The sequence below is a fragment of the Aotus nancymaae genome, unplaced genomic scaffold (assembly GCF_030222135.1).
Source record: "Aotus nancymaae isolate 86718 unplaced genomic scaffold, 86718_ANA_hifiasm-v0.15.2.pri h1tg000059l, whole genome shotgun sequence".
Lineage (NCBI taxonomy): Eukaryota > Metazoa > Chordata > Mammalia > Primates > Aotidae > Aotus > Aotus nancymaae.
Window position 1 is genome coordinate 29,156,278 of NW_026988473.1, and position 17,903 is coordinate 29,174,180.

The window sequence follows — 17,903 nt, forward strand, 5'->3', positions numbered from 1 at the left end:
TTTTTTTTCTTCACTCCAATAAATGCTCTTTGCCTACCTTTTTTTTTTTTTTTTTTGATTGACTGGAGGAACCACATTGCAGAATGATAGATATTGTTCATTTAACGCCAACATTTACTTCTCCCCTAAACTGGCGTTCTGTTTGTGATTGATCAGACTTCTCCCCCATTTAGCACCCATGTAAAACATTGCAAAAGATTGGGTCTGCAGCTCGGATAACATTTTTGCAGCGATCTATTCAAGCCACAGTAGGCATGCCGAGTGGCATGGAAGCTCTTAATGAAACGTTGGCGGATATTAGGGTTTTATGGACTGGAAAACAGTACAAATCAAAGCACTTTGCTTACTGTTTATCTATTTAGAACATTTTTATTTTCTAAACCTAGCCATGTTCATCCAGCGTTTTGGTTTGTTTCTTTACATATTGATTTTCCTGTTCACTGGCATGCCCTGATGAAGTCAGAGCACTCAGGGGTGCTGTCTAAATCAGCATGGGACAGGAACAGGAGCACTGGGGTGCATTCTCTGCCCTGAGATCCCTCAACTCCAAGGATAGGAGAGAGCAGTGCTCACAGTATTTTAAAAAAAGAAAACTTGTCTTTCCTCTGTGTGGTTTTTCCCTTGAGTCTCAGGATAGCTAGGCCCATGATTTTAGTATCTCCCAACCTTTACATACAAATCCTACAGCAGAAGCCGTGTTCTCTCCTTGCATTTTATAAGAAGATGTAATAGACAGGGTCCCAGCAGGAAACCAGATCCATCAGGTGGTTTACTCAGGGGTTGGCAAATTTTTCCATAAAGGGCCAGATAGTAAATATTTTTGGCTTTGCAGGTCACATGTAGTTTCAGTCACAGGTATGTTTAGACATACCTAAACAATGTACATGGCTGTGTTTCAGTAAAACTTTCTTTGCAAAAGGCGACTGGGAGGACGGTATTTGGCTTGTGGGCTAAAGTTTACTAACTCCTGGTTTAAGTGAAAAGACATAAGGGACAACGTACAGATAGCTGGTCAAGGTCAAAGGAACAAACGCAGGATGCTGAGATGTCTAGAGACTAGCAGCAGCAGGAAGCTATTACTCCCTCAAAGGCTGATAGACATGGTGTGACCAACACCCAGAGGGAGTGAGTTCCGGAGAGGTACTAAGGCAAAGATGATGCAGGGAAGAAATACCCCAAGCTCTTCCTCCTCCTTCCTTCAGATCTCCTGCTTGTGCCTCCCGTTGTCTGACCCAGTCAGGGGACAGCTGGCAAGGGGCCTGGTGTTAAAGTCCTTGGGGTTCAGCATCTCGGAGCACAGAGCAGGTGGAGCCGAGTGGAGAACAGATCAGGGAGGAGGTGGGATGGATGCAGAAGGAGGCAGAGCCACATGGAGATGTCTATTTGGGGACTAATTTATTTTCTTTTTTCTTTTTTTTTTGAGATAGAGTCTCACTCTGTCACCACGCTGGAGTGCAGTGGCGCAATCTCGGCTCACTGCAACCTCTGCCTCCCGGGTTCAAGCAATTCTCCTGCCTCAGCCTCCTGAGTAGCTAGGACTACAGGTGCGCGCCACTATGCCCAGCTAATTTTTGAAGTTTTAATAGAGACAAGGTTTTACCGTATTGGCCAGGATGGTCTCGATATCTCGACCTTGTGATCCACCCGCCTCGACCTCCCAAAGTGCTGCGATTACAGGCGCGCAACACCATGCCCGGCTTTGGGGACTAATTTCTTATACCCACTCCTTTTTGAAGTGAAATTCAGCTTGGCTGGCAGCATTCCCTGACCCTGGCCATGCACCCTGACTTTATTCCGGAGAACTAACAGTCCCCCTCACATGATAGGTATATTATCTAATTTGAGCCAATGAGACACAGAACTTTTTGAAGTGTTGGGAAGGTTAATCTCTCCATCCAAGGTTTGAAATTTGGCAGCCAACTGAGCACATGGTGGGGCCCTCACCAGGGAAGAGCCTGTGGTCAGTAAGTACAAGGGAAGGCAGAGTGCATAGGGGTAGGAGAAACCTCAGTCCAGATAGTGTCTGTCCCTGAACCCCTGGGTCAAGCTGTACCTGAAATAAACACCTCATGTTTCAATCACATGAGGCAACGCATTTCCCCCATCCCATCCTCACCTTTTGTTACCAAGACCAGTTCTCTGGCAACTGAAAGGATCCTACGTAAGAGAGAAAATCTAGATTTGTTTCTGGAGCCAAGGTCTGCCCATTCCACAGCTATGTGAACTTCAGATGAGTCACCAAAGCATGCAAGAAATAATGATTCTTCTATGTGCGTAAATATCTTCATGTGTGTATGCAGCTGCATTCAAGCAACGATATTTATTGCTAGCATGCTCATTTCTGAGACACACAGAAATCTTTCTGAATATCAATGTGGTATGAACCTCATGGGTCACAAAGGTATGGTGAAATAACCATAGCAACCCAGCAGGTTCTGCAAGATTATGTCGTGCAGATCATAGCAGCTCAGCAACACCGATGGAATATGGTACCTGCCTAGGTGTATGTTGTTTGGGTGACTTTTCCTTTGCTTGAACAGAGGGCTTCTTACCATGTCATACCTCCCATCAGTCAGTAATTCATTCCCCAAATTTTGAATTTTATGGGCCAGTAAAATGTCCGAAATAGAGAATTGGAAGAAAGTTGTCGACTCTTTATTTTGCTAAGTCAGGACATTTAACAAAAGAGGTAAAACAAACAACTACCATCTACTCTCACCCTCATTTTGTGAAAGAAAAGACACTTTCACAGTCTGAAAGTATAGAATAAAAGAGAAGCCCTGAAACAGAACCCATTTATCTTTAAGAAAAATGCATAACTTCAGGGATACTGTCTCGCTGGGCGCTTGTGCACAGCTGGCACACCTGGATGAGGGGCACGCAAGGCTCGAATCCAGTTCTCACTGTGCTTGCCAAGCCATGCCCCCCCCCACCCCACACAGGCTCTGTCCACTCGGATGAAGAGGCTTGCTTTTCTTTACACAAAAGCTCTCCCTGTTTGCCAAGCTGTGTACCGACAGGGCTGTGTTTGCCCAGAAAGGGCAACCTTCTCTAATCTGTGCAAAACAGTTTCAGAGCTGGCAGCGGCCCTGCACTACATTGTTCTACTTTAAAAAATTTCATGCGGGCTGTGCTTTGACCAGTGCCTGGCACTTAGTAGGTGCTCAATAAATATGTACTTAATGGATGTTGAATGGCTGATGGGAATTCCATCCAGGACCCATCCTGGTCTGCAGGTTGACATTAGGGGCCGTGGTGGCAGTGTGGAGTGAAGCTATGGGGGTCAACTTTGCATTACTTTCTTACCTCATCAGTGTTCAAATGGAAGGGAGTGGAGAGCAAGATGAGAGAAGCCCCTCCTGCTTCTTCACTCTTTGAGAGGACCGTAAGGAAACCAGCCTTGTGTTTACTATGTGCCTGTTGTCTCATCTAACACATTTTGCAGCTCAGGCAACTGAGCCTTTGAAGGGCTAAATAACCTGCTCTAGGATGAGATTTTGACTGCAAAGTCACAAATATGACTGGGATTTGCGTAGAGAGTTACCCCAGGCTCTTGCACACGAGGAATGCATCTGTGGACACCTGCCCTGTGTCCCTAGGAAATTGCTCAGTTGTGGTTTTCGCGGTTAGAGTCTCCCCATCTCATTTTTCACCACCTCAGTCACTGGCGCTCCCTGCCCCCATCCCATCTGGAGTCATGGATACCATGACCTGGAGAGGGTGTACTAGTTTCTTTTTTTCTTTTTTTTTTTTTTTGAAACGGAGTTTCGCTCTTGTTACCCAGGCTGGAGTGCAATGGCGCGATCTCGGCTCACCGCAACCTCCGCCTCCTGGGTTCAGGCAATTCTCCTGCCTCAGCCTCCTGAGTAGCTGGGATTACAGGCACGCACCACCGTGCCCAGCTAATTTTTTGAATTTTTAGTAGAGACGGGGTTTCACCATGTTGACCAGGATGGTCTCGATCTCTTGACCTCGTGATCCACCCGCCTCGGCCTCCCAAAGTGCTGGGATTACAGGCGTGAGCCACCGCGCCCGGCCGAGGGTGTACTAGTTTCTAAGGGCTACTGTGACAAATTCCTATGCATTTGGTGGCTTAAAACAATTCAAATTTGTTCTCTCACAGTTCTGGAGGCCCAAAGCCCAGCATCAGTGTCACTGGACTGAAATCAAGGTGTTGGCAGGGTTGTACCCTGCAGTGTTGACGGGCAAATCTGTGCTTCTACCAGCTTCTGGAGCTACATTCTTTGGCCTGCGGCCCCTTCCTCCATCTCCAAAGCTAACAGTGCAGCATCCTCAAATTTCTCTCTACTTCCATCATCACTAAACACCTTCCGATCCGGTGAGCCCTGTACTGTAACCTGGTTTGTTTTTTGGGTGCTGGTGAGGCACAGCTCCTCCGAGAGAATGTTGTAGGTTCTTGGTCTCTGCCCTCTTAAGAATAAGAGAAGGGACCACTGCAGGTGCGTGGTAAGCTCGTAAAGTAAATATCGGATCCAAGAAGTGCTGCAGAAAGGTGATTTTATTTATGTAGAGAAAAGAGAAGAAAAGGAGAAGAGAAAGACTTCCACGAAGAGTATGGAAGGGGATTCCAGAAAGCTGGAATTCCAGCATGGGTGAAGGAGCAGGGGAATTTATCCTGGAAGAAATTCCCACCTTCCCAAGTTCCTCTGGCCAATGAAAGGAGTTCCTTTAAACTTCCGGTGGAGTGATTGACTCTTAGTTTCTTCCCGCGCCCAGGAAATTCAAACATAAACTGTTAAATCTCCCGGACGGAGAGAGATGAGAGGGAGGCATGGCGCTGGGAAATTCTTGCTCTTAAAACTACACCCCCTCGTGGACCGGGAAAGAGAACACATTCGCTCAATACCCTGCCTCTCCTTTTTTTAGGGACTTGGGATGGCATCCAGGGCCCACCCAGATAAACCAGAATAACCCCTTCATCTAAACTCCTTAATTTAATAATGTCTTCAGAGACTTAACTATATAAAGTAATCCCAGTTGCACGGATTAGGACCTGATACCTCTGGCCATTATTTAGCTTAACTACAGAGGGTAAATGACCTGCCCAAGGTCATGCAGCAAGTATGGGGTTTGAACCCAGGCAGACTCCCTCAAGCCCACACTTGACCACCCAGCTCTCCTGCTAAAGAGATAACAGACTAAACCATGGTTCATATCAAGGATGGGATGATTTGATATCCAGACATGGCTATTTGCATGAAGCTATTAAATTGCCTTAAATAGTTTTGGAAGTGAAAGCTAAATTAACCAGCTCACCCCTCTGTGCAGCTAGGCCAGGCCTCTGTCATTTTTTTTTTTTTTTTTTTTTTTTTGATGGACTTACGAAGAAACACAGGTTTGTTCTGCTGTTTGTAGCTCAGTGGTTGGACTCGGGACCTACTGAAAAATTTGAAATATCTACTTAAGGGGGATATCTGTCTACCAGAGACGGGAAAGGGAAGGAAGGCACTTAAGGAGGGACAACAATAAATGCCAAGGAACTGGATTTCTTCTCAGCCACAGGCCTTTCCTCCAAGCTGAAACCAGTGGAATCTGGTGTCTACTAGGGGACTCGAGGGCTGATGAGTACAGAGGTTGAACAGAGGTGCCTGATTGTCTACTCAGTGCTTGACCAACCTAAAAATCTCCTCTGTCTGACACGTTTCTTGCTTTGTCCTGTGTTTGCTAGTCACGGAACTGAGTGAAAAGAGTGAACAGATGGTGTGCAATCTCAATGATCTAATGATTCCTATCTTAAAAGACCAGGCAATGGGTGAACAATTCCACGCTTAACACTTATTCAGAATCTACTGTGTGCCAGACACATTATATAGTATTAATCTTCCTTAACCCCATTTATAGATGAAAGAACTAAGGCGTAGAAAGGTGAAGTGACTTGTCTAAAATAAGACAGTAAAGCAAGAATTTGAGCCCAGGTCTGTGTGGCTGCAAAAGTCATGCCCCACGTGACTGGTTTTAGAAGACTCACATGCTCCCATTCTTGCTTCACCTGCTCTTTAGTGTGGAGAAAACCTGTCCAACCTGTGGCCCCGGATGGCTTTGAATGAGGCCCTATACAAATTCATAAACCTTCTTAAAACATTATGAGATTTTTTTGCTGTGCGATTTTTTTTTTTTTTTTTTTTGGCTCATCAGCTATCACTAGTGTTAGTGTATTTTATGTGTGGCCCAAGACAATTATTCTTCCAATGACTGGACAAAAGATGATAAGCCAAAAGATTGGACATCCCTGGTAGAGGTTTAGGGCCTGGCCTCTGGAGGCAGAGCACAGGGTTCAGACTCTGATTCACCTCCAGGCTCCATAATCTTTGCCAAGTAACTCAGCTTCTCTGTGACTCTAAGACATCGACATTCATAGCACCTACTTCAAGAGAGTTCTTATGAAAAGGTATTTGATCAATATAAATAAAGTCCGTAGAACAGTAACTGGCTCATCATAAGTCTAGCTATTACTATTATTATTACTATTGGTACATCCAATAACTTAGGCAAGAGAGATAGTTTACCATCAGGATGTCACTAAAGGTCACTGACGTCAAGCCATAATTGAGTACAACTACTAGCTAATAAACAGGGCAAAAATCCACCTCTTTACCCGGTAAAAAGCATACAGTTAATACAAATAAGCAAGCAACCCCGAAGTCTGGAAGAACTGAATAATACAATGATTATAATATAATTGTGTTTTCTTTTCTTTACTTTCTCACCAATTTTACCTGAGAAATACCCCCTTAGCATCTGTGATATGTTTTCTAGAACTTGGGGTCTCTCTCAGCAGCACCACAATACGGGACCTTCACAGACCTGTGTTACCAGCATGATCGAATGTCTATGTGACAAAGGTGGATTCTCAGTCTCTTCCCCATTCACTGTGATGGGAGCAGACCTCACTAACCACCTTACATAGCCTATGCATCAGAAACAGAAACAGTCAAGAGGCTGCTGTGTGCCTAATGCTGGCCTGGGTGCTGCCAGGGAGTCAGAAAGCAAATAAAGCATTGTCCCCATCCTCCAAGGTGACTTGTAGAGTCAGATCATCACACATGAAGTCAGACAACAATGTGAGCTCCAAGTGTTAGCACAAGGATGTAGGTTGGGTGTGGCTATGCGGTGGCTGCAGAGGTGTGAATGTGCCCCAGAGGAGGTGGGACCTGAGCTCGACATTTGAAGAATAGTTGGGATTTGGATAAGGAAAAGAAAAGGAAAGGGCATGCCACGAGAGGGGACCGGCATCAGCAAAAGTGCTGATGGGGAGAAACTCAGATTGAACCAGCAACTGCTGATTCTGAATGCTGCACATTATCTCTTTGTTCACCCACGTCCTCAGGGTTTCCCACTGGAAGCCTATGGTGGCGATCACAGAGGAACCCTTTCTCAGACTGGTCTAAATATAAAGATTTACCATTTGGAGCTCAGATACGAGACTGCTGGCACATGTGGTCAGGCATCCAGCCGTGGAGTTGGGATCAGGTTTTTTAGAGGAGGAGAACAAAGAAGGCTAGGATAATGGAGATGTAGATGATGAAGGCGTAGAACTTGTTGAAGAATAAAGAGGGTCAAGAGTGAAGTGGCGAATTTTAAAAAGAAGGCAATGAGTAAGTGGAATAACCTGTTTTGCAAAAATCTTACTGTGGCTTGACTGCTTTTGCCTGATGACTCTCTGTCCTCTCACCTAAGTGGGGAGATTTAGTTCCATCATCCATTCCCTTTGGGGTCTGCTTTTTTGTAGAGAGCATGTGCTTGGCTCTGCTCTTGGCTGCAGGGTAAACGTGGGAGTATAGGCTTTGTCCTTGTGCTTGGGATGGAGGCTGTAGCTTTTCTAGTGATACCTGTTCTAGGGGAACACATCTGATTAGCTCTGGGGTTCAATGTTGGGGGCCTGTGGTAGGAGAGCTTCCACGTGGCCAGAGACAACTGAGCAGAAGTGATGCGGTCACTTCTAGGTGGAAGCTCTGAGAGTCGATGTGGGGCTCACCATACTTATGTTTCCCTCTCCTCCATGGTAATTGACCATGTTCCAGATAGAGTCTGCTCCAACTGCTGTGACTCGAGTTAAGGTGCCATGGAGTAGATCCTCAGCTGGCTTACAGTGGATCCGTAATATGAAAGAGAAATAAACCTTTGTTATTAGCCAAGAAGACTCCTGCATTGTTTACTACTGCTGCGTAAGCCACCTCTCCTGTCTAACACAAGGCCTACGGTTGCTGCTGCGCATGTAAGCCACTTTATCCAGCAGCCTATCAGTAGTAGATTGACATTTGCATCTCCGTCTGACCTACTCTTTTTCCCTTTTCTTGAGCTCTTTTGTTATTATTTGGATTCCCTCACACACTAATAAGGGCTCAATCTGTGAACTCCAGGTAAAAATTAATCTTGCATCTCATTCTACAAAAAGGAAAGTTGGAAGCATCAACAGAAAATGTATGGTGAGTTTTGATGCTGTGAAGTGAGTGGAAGATTATTTAGATAAATGAATTAATCTGATTGAAATGGTTCCCAGAAGTAAATGTCAATGAACCAGACGTGGTAATTTCTTGCTCATGAAGTAGTGTTAGTATGCATGTGACTTGAAGTTTATGTTAAAACACAAGCTCCGAATTACCTCTTGGGCCGTGGATGGTGTATACAGGGCATGTGGCCACTATGAATGGAAACTGTTTGTGTCAAATATGGTTAGCTCAGGCAGGATGATGGCCAGACTTGAGAGTCCTGGAATTTAGTTGTGAATCATAAACAATAAGGCAATAGTCCAGAAATATATCTTTTGTGTAGAACTTAACATCAAGCTATCTGTAAACATCTGCTAAGCAACATCCAAGTGGCTTCTGTGTGCTGGTGGCTTCGCTTCAGTGCTTCAGAATAACAAGTACTGCTTTCAGAGGGAACAATTGCTCTCTAAAAATGTGTGTGTGGGAATCATAGGAGGTAGTTACCCAGTCATATGCACATTTCCAAAAATGGGTTGCTGTTAAAAATGTGTGCCCAAAAAAGGGATTAAACAAAGTCTCAGGAAAGTGCTGAGTTAAAGTTTTTATGTTTTGTTTTGGGTTTTGTCTGTTTGTTTGTTTTACTGTAGGAGCTTCTCAGAGGCTCTCCAGAAGGGGTTATGTAATAGTAGGAAGCAATTTCCTAAACTTTTTTGACCACAGAAAAATCAACCAGTCAATCGATCAATTGATAGATAGATAGGTAGACAGACAGACAGAGGAATGGATGGATGAAGGGATGGATATGGGCATAGGTAAATAGAAATATTTAGCATTTCATTCGACTATTTATAAATAATACAGAATATTAAGTGAACTTATACAATAAGTATACCTTTGACTAGATAAATGACTTCCATTGATGTGAGCTCTTACAGTGAAAATTAAATCAACTGATCAATTAGAATGCTCTTGGGCACAGAAAACAAATGTCCATATAGAAGGGACTTAAACAATAAGGTTATCTGTTATCTCACATAGAAGTCTGGAGGCAGAGTGGTTTCAGAACTGGCTAATTCAGCAGCTCTACAATATTATTTGAATTTAAATGTTTTCTTTCTTTCTGCCGCTGCTTTCCGAAGCATGAAGGCAATCTCTCCCTCTCAGTTGCAAGATGTTGCTGCAGTTTCTGATTCCCACACAAAGCAGACACAATCTTCCACAAAGTTAGAGGGAGGCATTTTCTCCTGTGTGGCTTTTTTTTTTTTTTTTCAAGGAGAGAAATTCTTTCCCAGTAGCCCCCAGCAAACTCTCCTTAAATCCACACAGCAAGGTTTGGGGTGCACATCTGTGCCCTGAATGCAGTGAAAGCTGGGAAGGGAAGTATTTGACATTTTAAGTCTACATAGTGGAGGATGAGTCCTACCAGCAGCGGGGAGTGGGATGTCTCATGATTGTTGGTAGGCAAGCAGCCAGTAGTGTCTATTATATAACTGCAGGATCTTAGTGTATTAGTCTAGGTTCCCAGAGAAACAGAACCAATAGGATATATATCTGTTTCTATCTATCTATCTTTCTGTCCATCCATCCATCTATTCATCTATCCATATCTATCTATCATCTATCTATTTTCTATCCATCCACCCATTTGTCTATCCATCCATCTATCTGTTATCTGTCTAATCTATTTGTCATCTATCTATGATTCTGTCTATGTATCTATCTGTCATCAATCTATCTATCATAAAGAATTGGCTCACAAGGTTATAGAGGCTGAGAAGTCCTGAGATCTGTAGTCATCAAACTGGGGACTCAGGAAAGCAGATGGTAGAGTAACAGTCTGAGTCCTGAGGCTGGAGAGAATCAATCAATAGTCCAGCTTTAAGACAGAGAGAGCACATTCTCTCTCACTCCTCCTTTTCGTTCTGTTTAGGTCTTCAAGGGATACGATGAGGCTTATTCACACTGGAAAAGACCACCTCCTCTACTTTGTCTACTGATTCAGATGTTAATCTCATCCAGAAACCCTCTCATCGAAATACCTAGAATAATGTTTAACCAAACATCAAGGCACCGAGTACAGCAGTCAAATTGACACATAAAATGACCATCACACTTAAGCAAGTTAACTTGTCAAGTCTTAGTCACTTCATTTGTAAAATGAGATATCTAACTGGGTTGTTGCAAAAATTAAATAAAATAATGTATTTACTTAGTGTAGCATCTAGTACAGATTTAAATAAAATAATGTATTTACTTAGTATAGCATCTCAATACAGATTCTTAAGCACAAAATTGAACTCATTGTAATAATACCGGAAATTTCACCAACTCTCTCTCTGTCTTACGCTGCCTCAGGGCCTCAGCACCCTACACGTGCTGAGTCAGTCAGTCATGTCAAGGAGTCCCAAAGGAGTATCACACATGAACTTGGAAATCAGCCTGTCCTCTGCAATTGCTACACAGCAATGGTATTTTTCTCTTACCCTGGATCATCACACATGTCAATTGCCTGCCAAGCCACTTAAGATGAGAATACTAAAGTCCATGCCACACATGGACTGTACCGATCCCGAGATGGCACCCTTGAGGATTCCAGAGCTGGGTTCTCAGCAAAAGTGGGGGGAAAAGCCCTCCAAGTTTTATAGAATCCTACATGAAAACCACTTCTGCTTCTTCCACAGCTCTTCTCTCCATAGTTCACCCATTCAACAAATATTTATCAAGCATCTACTACGTTCCAGCACTGTGCTAGAGAGTGGCTCACAGGTGGTTGGCAGGTAAGCTGAACCAAAGGTGTCTGTTCAGTTGGCAGTGAAAAGTTGAAGAGTTGGGGGAAAGAATCTGCATCTCTCTCAGACCAGGGATGCCAGGAGGCCACAGTGCATGCGGCCTTCCTGAATCCTTGGCAGTTAAAGGGGTGGGTGAGGGTGGGGAGAAGCATAAGAATTTTGCAACTGTGGTCTTTGAGAGGAAAGACTATTGCTTCTCATTGTATCTGATGTTTACATCAGGGTTTCTGTAGCTTGCCTGGCTACTGTGCCATTTTGGAACAGGAGTAGACAAAAATAAATAGAGCTTCTCTGTCTTTCCTGGTTTGTTTTTGTTTTTATTGTTGCCCTCTTTTGGGATTTTAAAAATCTATGCCTGGAGCTGAAAACACCAGAGAATAGGGAGCTGAGTTTTCTTCTCCCTTCTACCGCAACAAAGGTGTGTGCTTTGAAGGCAAAATGAGGTTCCAGTATTGGTCAACTTTGCCAGTGGTGTCACAGGTTAGACAGGTTGAATTCTAAAGTCAGCGAAGGAATATAAATCGTTCTGTTTACAAACACACATGTGTATGTTCATTGCAGTACTATTCACAATAGCAAAGACATGAAATCAACCTAAATGCCCATCAGCAATACACTGGATAAAGAAAATGTACATATACACCATGCAATACTCTGCAGCCATAAAAAGGAATGAGATCACATCCTCTGCAGGAACATGGGTGGAGCTGAAGGCCATTATTCTTAGCAAACTAACACAAAAAGAGAAAACCAAATACTGCATGCTCTCACTTACAAGTGGGAGCTAAAGGATGAGAATGCATAGACACATAGAGGGGAATGACACACTGGGGCCTATCGGAGGGTGGAGGGTGGGAGGAGGGAGAGGATCAGGAAATACAACTAATGGATACTAGGCTTAATACCTGGGAGGTGAAATAATCTATACAACAAATCCCTGTGACACAAGTTTACCTATATAACAAACCTGCACATGTACCCCTGAACTTAAAATAAAAGGTAAATAAAAATAAAGACAGTGAGCTTAGTAAAATTGCCTCACTTTAAAATAACCCTTGAGAATTCAAAGTCCCATGGATATGGCTTTGTGGATCCTAAGCCATAGCTTAGTATGTCTAACAGACGTTTTTCTCTCAGCATGGGAACAGATTTGCTATGCCTGTGTTTGAGCACCAAATGAGGTATTTGGCTTGTGTTTAGGGACCATGATGAATGCAAAATAGTTTTGAGTTGTTTGTTTTATGTTGGTTAAGTGTGAATAGTTTGCATATATTTAAATAAGTGTATAAATGAGGGGAAACTGCTGGAGAGGCCACTGCTAGTACATAGTGTGCTGGCCAATTCTATGCAATTCAACACTCACAAAAATGATTCGAACCGTTTTTATATCATCTCTCCATTTTTTTATTTTTGAAAATTTTAAACCTAGAGAAGAGTTACAAGAATGGTACAATGATGCTGAATATTTATATACCCAACACCTTGCTAGTTTCATCAACTGTTAATCTTTTACCACACTAATACTCTCTCTCCTTCTCTAACACATGGACACACACACAGACACAACACACACACACGTGTGTTGGTTATAATGAGGTTTCACAAAGTATGCACTTGTAACCAGCACTCAGATCAAGAAGCAGAACATCATTAGCACCCCTGGAATCTCTCTTGGGTGCCCTTTATGACAACACCTCCCAGGGATATCCATTTAGTCTGACTTCTAATGACTAAATTGGTTTTTTGTGTTTTGTAACTTGATGCAAGTGAAATCACATTTTATATGCTCTTTTTAGAGTCTGGCTTCTTTTGCTCAACATTATGTTTGCCAGGTTTGTCCAAGTTTGTCTGTGTAGTTCTCTCTTTTCTGTTTAGCTCTGTCTTTGTGGCTGTTGCTATTCAAGGCACTGACTTTTTGAAGCATCAGAAAAGTTGTCTTATAGAATGCGCTGGGATCTGTATTGTCTGATCATTTCTCTTGGTTAGATTCAGCATAAGCATTTTGGCAAGAATCCAACAAAGGTGAAGTTGTGTGCTTCCCACTGTATCTCTTGATGGGACACATAGTTTGTCCTGTTATTGAAGATGCTAAGCTTGATCGCTTGGTTAAGCCAGTATCTGACAGATCTCATTACTTCTTCATAATTAACAAGTAATCTTTGGGAGGATGATTTGAGATCATGTAAATATCCTGTTGTCTGACCAACTTTTCACTCCATCATTTTAGCATCTATTGATGATCCTTGCTTGAGTCCATTGTTTTGTGGGAATGAAATACTTAAGAAATTCTCTTGTAAAAAACTAAGACACTCTTAAGTACTCATGTTTCCTAACCTCCAGCCTTGGCAAAGATACAAGACATACATATAGGCTATTCCCTCTTTTTCTACTGCATTTCACTTTCTACCTTATCTGTCCTATTTTGTACCCTGGGAGGGTGCTTCTGAACCCTGCACCATCCACATTCCCCTGCAATCAGGTTTCTGGCTGGGTGTCACCCATGAGAGCTTGGTACAGGCAAGACTTCCAAGGGCAGGAAGAGACAGTAGTCAGGAGCTCCTCCTGGCTTCCAACTTCAGCCCTTTCAGCCTTAGGAATACTAATTGCTTCCTGCTCTTCCAGTGTCTGGGTGCCTGGATATTTCTTTGTTCACTTAACCCTATCCACACCTTTATAAATAGTCATTTCATTTTTTTAAGGAAATCTCTTTTTTAACCTATCTGAAAACTTCTGCTTCCGGCCAGAACTCTAGCTGATTTGGTAAGTTTCACTCCAAATCTCTAGTTTTGATGTGAAGGGTGGGGTTTGTACTGTGTTTTTGTCTGTTGATCAGTCAGCATTTCTGAATAGAGGAATGAGTTACAAAGGGGAGGGCAGGCTGGAGGAAAAAGACAAGAAGGGAGTGCGTAGCTCTGCGGGGTTGGGAATAGTGGCACCGTGACCACCTGGATCTGAAGGGGCAGTGAGAGTGGCCATGACCTTTGGGTAAGGGGCACAGCAGACTCATAACTGCCCTGCAGTGAGAAAGCCAGAGGAAACACTGGGACCACTGGCTTCTCTACCTCCTCTCCTGCTGTTGCTCCTGCTGACCAGACTTGACAGATCCACCTAGTTCCTCCTTCCTGGAGCAGCGCAGGGTGGAGAAGTTGGGGAGAGGGATCTGAGAATATCCAAAACGTGCCTTAGTTCTCCTTAGTTCCTAGCCCAAAATATGCCATCACACCCAAACATGCCAAATCCCAAGTGGGCTACAAGATCAAGAAGCCTCAGCCTTGTGTTTTTCAACTTCAGCTGCATCCTTGGACAAGTAACTTGATTCACGTGAGGCTTCTGTATAAGGAGATGTGAACAGTACCCACCTCTAGTTGTGTTTGAGGATTAACCAAGTTGATTAATACCTGTAAGGTGCTTAGCACCTTGCTAGGTACATACTGAGAGTTTCACCAAGGTTTGCTTTCACTGGCATTGTTACTATCTTTGCACTTAGCTCTGGAGGACCTCAAGATGGGTCAAATTTGTCCCCAGAAAGTATCTTGATGTAGAAAGGATACTGATTTTGAAGCCAGAACACGGATTCAAATTCTGCCACGAGGTGCTCTTCCTCAATGTGGTCTTAAGTTCTATGAGCCTCAGTTTCCTTACTATAAAATGGAGCACAAACACCCACTTCACAGATCTAGAGGAAGACTAAAGCAAATGAGATTGATGTACAGGAAAATGTTTTCTAAAGTGGAACGACGCTCTGCTAATGTTCGGCATGGTAATTAATAAGCCAGCAGAGAGTGTTCCGTGGCAAGCATTTTTCTGAAGATCTTCACTGTTACTCTCTTGTTGACTCAGGACATGTCAACAGATGACTTCAGTTCAACCTAAACGTCCCTTGCCCAAGCTAATTGCTAATTTAGACTTAAACTGTGTCCAACTCACGATTAGAATTCAAACCTTGGAACTCCATTAGGGATGCATAATGCTACATTTTCCTTCACTGAAATTAATCAGCTGCAAATGATTAAATTACTATATATAGTGTGAAACACAACAAAGCTGTAATTTTTATATAAATTCCAGAATGTTACATTATTTCCCTTCAGCGCTGACATCGGAATAATTCCTCCACAATCATTGCTTTGTCTTCTGTAAAATAAAATTTTAAAAACCCATTGCTCTTCAAGCGTACCAAAGTCTGCATTCAACATTTAATATGATTAATGTTTACTGTATTTGTTGTGGGGTTGTCTGCTAATTGTGGCATTAAACCGCACCCCCTTCATCATCTTTGGGGGCTGAGGGATGTTGGTTCAGAACCACTGTTTGAGAAAGTATCAATTAAAATTCAGCTCCATTGAACACATGAATCTTTTTTGTTGTTTGTTTGTGGTGCCCGGCATATCTGGTGGCAAGACTCTCCTTCACTCCCCTTCTCCTGAGTACAAGAACAGATGGAGATTCCAGGCAGCTTCTGAGGAAGGATGTAGCCCGTGGTGAAGCCCCAGGCTTGCTCAACAGGCAAATGGGGGCCAGAGGTATCCAGGGTGCAATGCCAGCAGTGGGCTTCTGTGGTGAAGCCCTCAACGCTGGCGTGGAATGGGAGTGGTAATTAAAGCAAGGCCTGGAGGTGGGTGTGGTGCTTCATGACCCGGGATTGTGAGTGTCTTTAAATTTTGTGTCCTGGCCACCTCACGCTAAAGGACCTGGCCTCTTTACATTTTGCACCCCAGGCACCTCATCTGCCCCTGTTTCCCCCTCTGATTGAGTACTGAACTGACAGTCAGAAAACATGGAATGATGACCCAGTGTGTATAGGCTCTGCCACTCTGCCATGACTAACCTTGGATAAGTCCCTTTACCTCTCTAGGTCTTAGTTTTCTTGTCTACACAACAGGAATAATTATCTCTGCTGGGAAGAGTTAGGAATGATACTGTGCTTTATATATATATTTTTTTATTGCACTTTAGGTTCTGGGGTACATGTGCAGATCATGCAGGATTGTTGCATAGGTACATACATGGCAATGTGGTTTGCTGCCTCTATCCCCCGGTCACCTATATCTGGCATTTCTCCCCATGTTATCCCTCCCCAACCTCCCTACCCCACTCTGTCCCTCCCCTAGTCCCCCCCAACAGACCCCAGTGTGTGATGCTCCCTTCCCTGTGTTCATGTGTTCTCATTGTTCAACACCCACCTATGATTGAGAACATGTGGTGTTTGATTTTGTGTTCTTGTGTCAGTTTGCTGAGAATGATGGTTTCCAGACTCATCCATGTCCCTACAAAGGACACAAACTCATCGTTTTTTATGGCTGCATAGAAAGAGATCCGTATTCCATGGTGTATATGTGCCACATTTTCCTTGTCCAGTCTATCATCAATGGGCATTTGGGTTGGTTCCAGGTCTTTGCTATTGTAAACAGTGCCACAATGAACATACATGTACATGTGTCTTTATAATAGAATGACTTATAATCCATTGGATATATACCCAGTAATGGGATTGCTGGGTCAAATGGAATTTCTATTTCTAGGTCCTTGAGGAATCACCACACTGTCTTCCACAATGGTTGAACTAATTTACACTCCCACCAACAGTGTAAAAGCATTCCTATTTCTCCACATCCTCTCCAGCATCTGTTGTCTCCAGATTTTTTAATGATTGCCATTCTAACTGGCATGAGATGGTATCTCAGTGTGGTTTTGATTTGCATTCCTCTAATGGCCAGTAATGATGAGCATTTTTTCATATGTTTGTTGGCCTTATATATGTCTTCTTTTGAAAAGTGTCTGTTCACATCCTTCACCCACTTTCGAATGGGTTTCTTTGTTTTTTTTCTTGTAAATCTGTTTTAGTTCTTTGTAGATTCTGGATATTAGCCCTTTGTCAGATGGGTAGATTGCAAAAATTTTTTCCCATTCTGTTGGTTGCCAGTTCACTCTAATGATTATTTCTTTTGCTGTACAGAAGTTCTGGAGTTTAATTAGATCCCATTTGTCTATTTTGGCTTTTGTTGCCAATGCTTTTGGTGTTTTAGTCATGAAGTCCTTGCCTATGCCTATGTCCTGAATGATTTTGCCTAGGTTTTCTTCTAGGGTTTTTATGGTGTTAGGCCTTATGTTTAAGTCTTTAATCCATCTGCAGTTAATTTTAGTGTAAGGTGTCAGGAAGGGGTCCAGTTTCTGTTTTCTGCATATGGCTAGCCAGTTTTCCTAACACCACTTATTAAACAGGTAATCCTTTCCCCATTGCTTGTTTTTGTGAGGTTTGTCAAAGATGAGATGGTTGTAGATGTGTGGCATTGCCTCCGAGGCCTCTGTTCTGTTCCATTGGTCTATATCTCTGTTTTGGTACCAGTACCATGCTGTTTTGATCACTGTAGCCTTCTAGTATAGTGAAGTCAGATAGCATGATGCCTCCAGCTTTGTTCTTTATGCTCTTCAGATATGGGAGGTTATTGCCATTGAGTGACAGATGTTCCTCTAGCCTACCTCCCTGCTGTGGCAGGTCTTCCGGTTCCCTGCTCAAAGCCCTGCAACCTTTTGGGAAAAAACCTTGGGGAAAGTCTTGGAAATGCTACCAAACAAGGACTCTCAGCCCCTGTGTGGCCTCCAAAGCCCAGTAAGTCTCCCAAGTCAGGTTCTGTTTCCTGTTGCTAGGGCTCCATTCTGCTGC

At 43.3% G+C, this 17,903-nt stretch overlaps 1 pseudogene; it reads right to left on the reverse strand.

The window, feature by feature from the left end:
• Positions 1-17,903, reverse strand: part of LOC105717393 (DEAD-box ATP-dependent RNA helicase CshA-like) — a 40,571-nt pseudogene that overhangs the window by 13,107 nt on the left and 9,561 nt on the right.